Source organism: Procambarus clarkii, chromosome 46 (assembly GCF_040958095.1).
Source record: "Procambarus clarkii isolate CNS0578487 chromosome 46, FALCON_Pclarkii_2.0, whole genome shotgun sequence".
NCBI classification, from domain to species: Eukaryota; Metazoa; Arthropoda; class Malacostraca; order Decapoda; family Cambaridae; genus Procambarus; species Procambarus clarkii.
This window is the reverse complement of record NC_091195.1, coordinates 32,720,266-32,727,588: the sequence shown is the minus strand read 5'-3', so window position 1 is coordinate 32,727,588 and position 7,323 is coordinate 32,720,266.

Here is a 7,323-nt window from a genome sequence, read left to right as displayed (position 1 = left end):
GATATAACTGAAAAAACCCTTTAGGATTTGTCTTTGCTTGCCCTGCTATGCGAACTTCATAGTTTCTTTTTGCTTTCCTTATCTCTTTTTTAACATTTCTAACCAGTTGTACGAATTCCTGTTCTAAAGTGACCTCCCCATTTTTAATCCTTTTGTACCAAGCTCTCTTTTTACCTATAAGGTTCTTCAAATTCTTTGTTATCCACTTTGGGTCATTAGTATACGATCTATTCAATTTGTATGGTATACTACGTTCCTGTGCTTTGTTTAGAATATTCTTAAATAAGTTATATATTGAATCCACATCGAAATCCCCATTTAAGTCACCTATCGCTGGGTTCATGTCTCGCTCCAAGACCGGCCCACACCCCATACCCAAGCCTTTCCAATCAATTTGACCCAAAAAATTTCTTAGGCTATTAAAATCAGCTTTTCGAAAATCTGGCACTTTAACAGAATTTTCTCCTACTGGTCTATTCCATTCTATGCTAAATCTGATTTCTTTGTGATCACTGCTCCCTAGCTCACTCCCTATTTCGATGTCATTAATTTGCGTTTCCCTGTTAGTTAACACTAAATCTAAAATATTATTTTCCCGTGTTGGTTCCTTAATGTGTTGCGTAAGAAAGCAATCGTCAATTAATTCTAGAAAATCTTCTGCTTCACTATTCCCTGTTTTGTTCAACCAGTTTATTCCGCTAAAATTAAAGTCACCCATGACATAAATACTGTTAGATCTAGATGCTCTAGATATTTCATCCCATAGATGCTTTGCTTCCATTCTGTCTAAATTTGGTGGCCTATATATTACTCCTATTATAATATTATTAGCTTTTTCGTTTAATTCAATCCAAATAGTTTCTGTGTGTGGCTCTGTTTTGATTCCCTCTTTGAGACTACATTTCAAATTGTCCCTAACATATATGGCTACTCCACCTCCTCGTCTAATATATCTATCTGTGTGAAATAGTTTAAATCCATATATTTGATATTCAGCTAATAGTTCTCTATTTTCTACATTCATCCACGTTTCGGTAAGTGCAATAATATCTATTTTTTCTGTGCAGACAAGAGCATTTAATTCGTTAATTTTATTTCTTAGACTTCTACTGTTAGTGTAATATACCCTAAGTGAATTGTTATTTTGCGGACTTTCTCTTTCCCTGATCGTTTTGCCAATTCCTTTCTCCCACAAACACATACTTTTATTACCTCCTTCCTCCAAATCAATTCCCATACCTCTATCTACTAACAGTTTAAACCCAAACAAACACCTCTAACCACTTCTTCCAACGATTTCGCAACAGCAACAACCCCAGCTCTCGATAGATGCACCCCGTCACGAGCATACATTTCATTTCTTCCATAGAAGTGTTCCCAGTTGTCTATGAAAGATATTGCATTTGGTTTGCAATATCTTTCCAGCCGGCAATTGACACCAAGTGCCCTCGATATCCATTCATTTCCCACTCCCTTTCTTGGAAGAATGCCACATATGATCGGGATTCCTCCCTTGCTCCTAACTAACTCTATGGCTGTTTTATACCTCTGAATCAGTTCCTCACTCCTGACTCGACCAACATCATTTCCTCCCACGCTAATGCAAATAATGGGATTGTTCCCATTACCAGCCATAATATCATTCATGTTGTTTATAATATCACCAATGCCAGCTCCGGGATAGCAAACCCTTAACCTGTTCCCCCTATCTCTAGCACAAAACGTTCTATCCAAATACCTTATCTGGGAATCTCCCACAACTAATGTTTGCTTAGGTACTTCCTTTACTTTCTGAGGGGCCTGCGCTTCCTTTCTCTTCGTTGCTTTCCCTTTTGCGCGATCCACAGTCTCTCCACAGCACTCGTCCTCCAAAACGTCAAATGAATTTGAAGTTGCTATGGCGTTTGAAGGCGGCTTTATCAAAGTCTTCTTAAGGCCCCTGTCTTTCGCAACTCTCCAAGACGAGGTCCCTTTACTGCTGGTCTCCTCCTTCGTTACTTCTCGTAGTTTTTTAAGCTGACGCACCTCCTCCCGCAGAGAGTCCAACTCTGTCCTCAGGGCTCCCACTAGAGTCACCAGGTCCTTCACTACAACTTCCATATTGCTATAACAACACTCAGGAGCTCCGGTTAACACAACCTCTCACTGTGACTTCACCTGACCGACTCTGACTCTGAATGGGGATGAGGAGGGGGAGGGGTAAGAGAAGGAGAGATGAGGAGGAAGGGGAAGAGGAAGGAAAGAAGGGAGAGGTAAGACAAGGGGGATGAGGAGGAAGGGGAAAAGGAGGGGGTTGAAAAGGGGAGGAGGGATGAGGAAAGGGGAGGGGGAAGATAGGGAGGGAGTGTAACGGGATCTGTGTGACGGCTGGGGCATGTACTGTGTAAGCCTATAGAGTTGCCATGACGTGTTAGGACGCTGGATTATACAGGCATGGCTTAGTAGATATAATATGAGGTGTTCATCTTCATAAAATACAGCAAGAAAAATAAAGAATCGGATAATAATGTTTTAAATAACTTTATCTCTGATTTTACTTTTAAATTAAATTAATATTATAAAGTCATAACTGCAGGTTGGTGGGGCAGCGACAGTTGGCGTGAGGGTCCCAAACAGGCGAGGCTCAGTACCCAGCTGACCATCACTCGGGTGGTACAGTGATTGTACCCGCGCATAGTGACACCTTCACCCCCCCCCCTCCCCGTGCTCTTCCCCTTCCTTCTCTTCCCCCTTCTCTTTTCCCCCTCCTTTCCCCTTCCTCCTCTTCCCCCTCCTTTCCCCTTCCTCCTCATCCCCCTTCTCTTACCCTCTTTCTCCTCATCCCCTTCTCTTACCCCTCCCATCTCCTCTTCCCCTTCTCTTACCCCTCCTGTCTCCTCTTCCCCTTCTTCTTCATCCCCTTCCCTTACCCTCTCCTCTTCCCCTTCCTCCTCATCCCCTTTCTCTTACCCTCCCTTCCTCCCCCTCCTCTTCCCCTTCCTCCTCACCCCCCCTTCTCTTACCCCTCCCCTCTTCCACCTCCACTCTTCCCCCTCCTCTTTCTCCTCCACTCTTCCCCCTTCTCTTACCTCTCCTCTTCCCCTTCCTCCTCATCCCCTTCTCTTACCCCTCCCATTTTCCCCCTCCCCTCTTCCCTCCCATCTTACCCCTTCCCTCTTCCCTCTCCACCTCATCCACCTTCTCTTACCCCTCCCCTCTTCCCCCCTACTCATCCCCCTTCTCTTACCCCTCCTCTTCCCCTTCTTCCTCATCCCCCTTCTCCTACCCCATTCCCTCTTCTTCCCCCTTCTCTTCCCCCTCCCCTCTTCCCCCATCCTCTTTCCCTTCCTTCTTATCCCCCTTTCTCTTACCCCTCCTCCCTCCTCTTACCCCTCCCCTCTTCCACATCCTCTTCCCCTTCTTCTTCATCCCATTTCTCTTACCCCTAACCTCTTCCTCTTCCTTCTCTTACCTTTCCTTCTCTTATTCCTCCCTCTCATCCCCCCCTCTTCCCCTTACTTCTCTTACCCCTCCCCTCTTCCCCTTCCTTCTCTAACCCCTCCCCTCTTCCCCTTCATTCTCTTACCCCTCCCCTCTTCCCCTTCCTTCTCCTATCCATCCCCCTCTTCACCCTCCTCTTCCCCTTCCTTCTCTTACTCCTACCCTCTTCCCTTTCCTCCTCATTCCCCTTCTCTTACCCCTCCCCTCTTCCCCCCTCTTCCCTTTCCTCCTTATTCCCCTTCTCTTACCCCTCCCTTCTTCCCCTTCCTCCTCATCCCATTTCTCCTACCCCTCCCCTCTTCCCCCCTCTTCCCTTTCCTCTTCATTCCCCTTCTCTTACCCCTTCCCTCTTCCCCCTCCTCTTCCTCTTCCTTCTCTTACCCCTCCCCTCTTTCCCCTTCTCTTCCCCTTCCTCCTCATCCCCTTCTCTTACCCCTCCCCTCTTCCCCTTCTTCCTCATCGCTCTTCTCTTACCCCTACCCTCTTCCCCTTCCTTCTCTTACCCCTACCCTCTTCTCCCTCCTTTTCCCCTTCCTCCTCATCCCCGTTCTCTCACCTACGGGCTGAGGCCTTTGGGTTGATGCCTCCAGGCTGAGGCCTCCGAACTGAGTCCTCTGGGATGAGGCCTACGTGTTGAGGCCTCCGGGCTGATGCCTCCAGGCTGAGGCCTTCGGGCTTATGCCTCCTGGCTTAGGCTTTCGGACTGAGGCCTCTGGGTTGATGCCTCTGGGCTGAGGCCTCCAGGCTGAGGCCTCTAGGCTGAGGTCTCCGTGCTGATACCTCCGGGCTGATTCCTCTTGGCTGAGGCCTCTGGGCTAAGGCCTCCGGGCTGAGGCCTCTGGGCTGAGGCCTCCGGGCTGAGGCCTCTGGGCTGAGGCCTCCGGGCTGAGGCCTCCGGGCTGAGTCCTCCAGGCTCAGGCCTCCGGGCTGAAGCCTCCGGGCTGATGCCTCTGGGCTGAGGCATCCAGGCTGAGGCCTCCGGGCTGAGGCCTCCGGGCTGAGGCCTCCGGGCTGATGCCTCTGGGCTGAGGCCTCCAGGCTGAGGCCTCCGGGCTGATGCCTCCGGGCTGATGCCTCCGGGCTGAGGCCTCTGGGCTGAGGCCTCCGGGCTGAGGCCTCCGGGCTGATGCCTCCGGGCTGAGGCCTCCGGGCTGAGGCCTCCGGGCTGAGGCCTCTGGGCTGAGGCCTCCGGGCTGAGGCCTCTGGGCTGAGGCCTTCGGGCTGAGGCCTCCAGACTGAGGCCTCCGGGCTGATGCCTCTGAGCTGAGGCCTCCAGGCTGATGTCCCAGGGATCCTAACTCCGAGCTGATGCCTCCAGACAGTCGCCCTCAGGCTGATGTCTTCCTGCGTCCGAGAGCATCCCAGACGCTGCCTTAATCGACTAAGAGGTTTGTGCCTCGGAGAGGCTGCAGGATCCAGTAAGTTCAGTAGAACTTCGGTTTCAACTCCTTTTGACCATGTCGTAGCTCAGTCGATTAAGGCAGCGTCTGGGATGCTCTTGGACACAGGTTTGAATCCTCGTCACGGCCCTTGTGGATTTGTTCATTTGATGCATCACGCAATTGTGATTTCTGTGTGTAATGTTACAAGGGCATAGGACCCAACAAAACCCACACAAATGAGAGCACGACGCAGCACAACCTCTCTTATGTATTACCAGCCGAGCAGTGAGCTCGCGACGGCCGGGAGAGCGTGGAAGACATTTTATCCAACCCTGCTTCATACCTGTCACTACTCTTTCAAATATCTGTATCTCAGCACATGACATTTGCAAGCAATAAATCTTAAAACATTCATATAAATAATACAGTACAGTGCAATACTTTTCCCAATAAAGTAACAAAGCATTCTGTCACACACAAGCGATAATGTATTTATATATTCAACGCTCCAACAACAGTTCATATCTACGAGACATGGCATCAGTGACTTGACCAGTATGCAAGGGGAAGGGGGGTTAAGGGAGGATTCTAGAACTTTCTTGGTCAAGCTCTAATACACCATTAAACAATAAGACAAGTATAATATACACAACCTAAGCATCAATACTCTGCCTACATGTTCTCACAAGTATATCAAGGGGAGGGGGGGGGGGGGAGTTATAATGAATCTTTGGTTATTGGAACCATCCTGATACTAGCTTACCGTCGACCAGAGACCCCCCCCCAACCACTTCCTGGCAGAACAAACAGCCGACCTCAGCAGCCACACATCTGCCGCCGTCAGTCGACCAGCAATGGACACTGGAGTTCTTCCAGTTATTTAGGAGATCACCTTGGTAAGCGTCTGGTTCTGGGAGAGGGGATCATCAGCGTCACCCTTATTCAAGGGTACGGCTCACACTGACTAGTTGTCACGAGTACACACCCAAATCAAGTCACCATGACTCCCCACACACTCCGTATTCAGAGATGACTTCTTGAATTCCCCTTTATGAGTTATCGTCCACAAACATCCAAATTATAGCCGTATGTGTGTGTTTCTCTCTCTCTCTCTCTCTCTCTCTCTCTCTCTCTCTCTCTCTCTCACTAGCCAGGAAGCTGCACCAAAACATGAACAAAGCCAGCTAACAAATATAACATTGAATACATAAGAACATACACAATATACATACGGGAAAAGTTATAAAACAATGCAACCTCTTAGGCTGCTACCAACTAATAACGCTCCAATATCACATTATGTATCCAAGCTATAACTGTATCAGGCTGCTGCTTATACGTCAGCTTACAACCTTCTGCATCCTTCACTGCATTAGGCTGCAATGCACTTAAAATATTCACATATTTCCTACACTACAAAAATGCATCAATCGCTCACCTTGCACTGCGCCTTTCCTGCCAAAACGTAAACAGGCACTCCATTAAATATCAACGTGTCCATAAGATCCTCTGTTACATTACTCGAGATCCTCCTACTACAATCATTAATCTGGGTCCTCAAAATAGCACGTAAGGTACTCCTGCAGTTAATCCAATCAGCTGCACATGAAGTCGTCCTTGAATGTCAGTAAACCTCCTCCACCGGCTTCACACAAAATACGTGTAGTTGTGTTCTATCTGTGGACTATTCTCCTTGAAGATTCACTATGTCCAGGGAGTTCCACTCCTCACTGGAAGTTCTACTCCATCTTGCAGTTTAGCTCCCACTATGAGTTTCGGCTCACACTTGGAGTTTAGTATACACTCCTCTGGTACAAAGTTCCTTCACTAACTTCTCCCACACAAAACTTTGCAGTTCTACCACACAAACGTTGTAGTTCTCCCACACAAACTGCAGAATTCTTAGCTCGAGGGCGTTCAACTCCGGCCCTCCAAGATGACGTCCTCTATGACGTCCAACAAAGTTTCTTTAAAACTGCCTCACAGCTCTTCAGCTTCTGACTTGAGTACAGGGAGTCGCCCAGCAGGGTCCACAACAGAATCGCCTGCTCGCTTCCTTCCTCTTGAAGAAACAAACCAATAAGAGTTCCACAAAGAAGTGACCAACAATCACTTCCAGGTCGCCTCTAATATATCCAAATCGCAGAGAAATGGTGTATTAAGTCCCAAACAGCTTCCTCACACTTGCAAACAAGTAGCCTTCGCTCCACCACTAACACGGAACTATATTCTTCCTCCTTACAGGAGAATCAACGAAGTACGACCACCTCTGACGATTGACGTGACTCAAGTGAGGTCACGACGTCTTGCTAGCATCACGTCATGTCACCCAAAGTATCGACATCTCATTTTATGTCACTTATTTAATTGATCATCCTCTACTCGTATTCTTAAATTATTTGCTGACGTTCATTATATATTTAATACTAGCTGTACCCGGAAGGGAGCCGGTCGGCCGAGC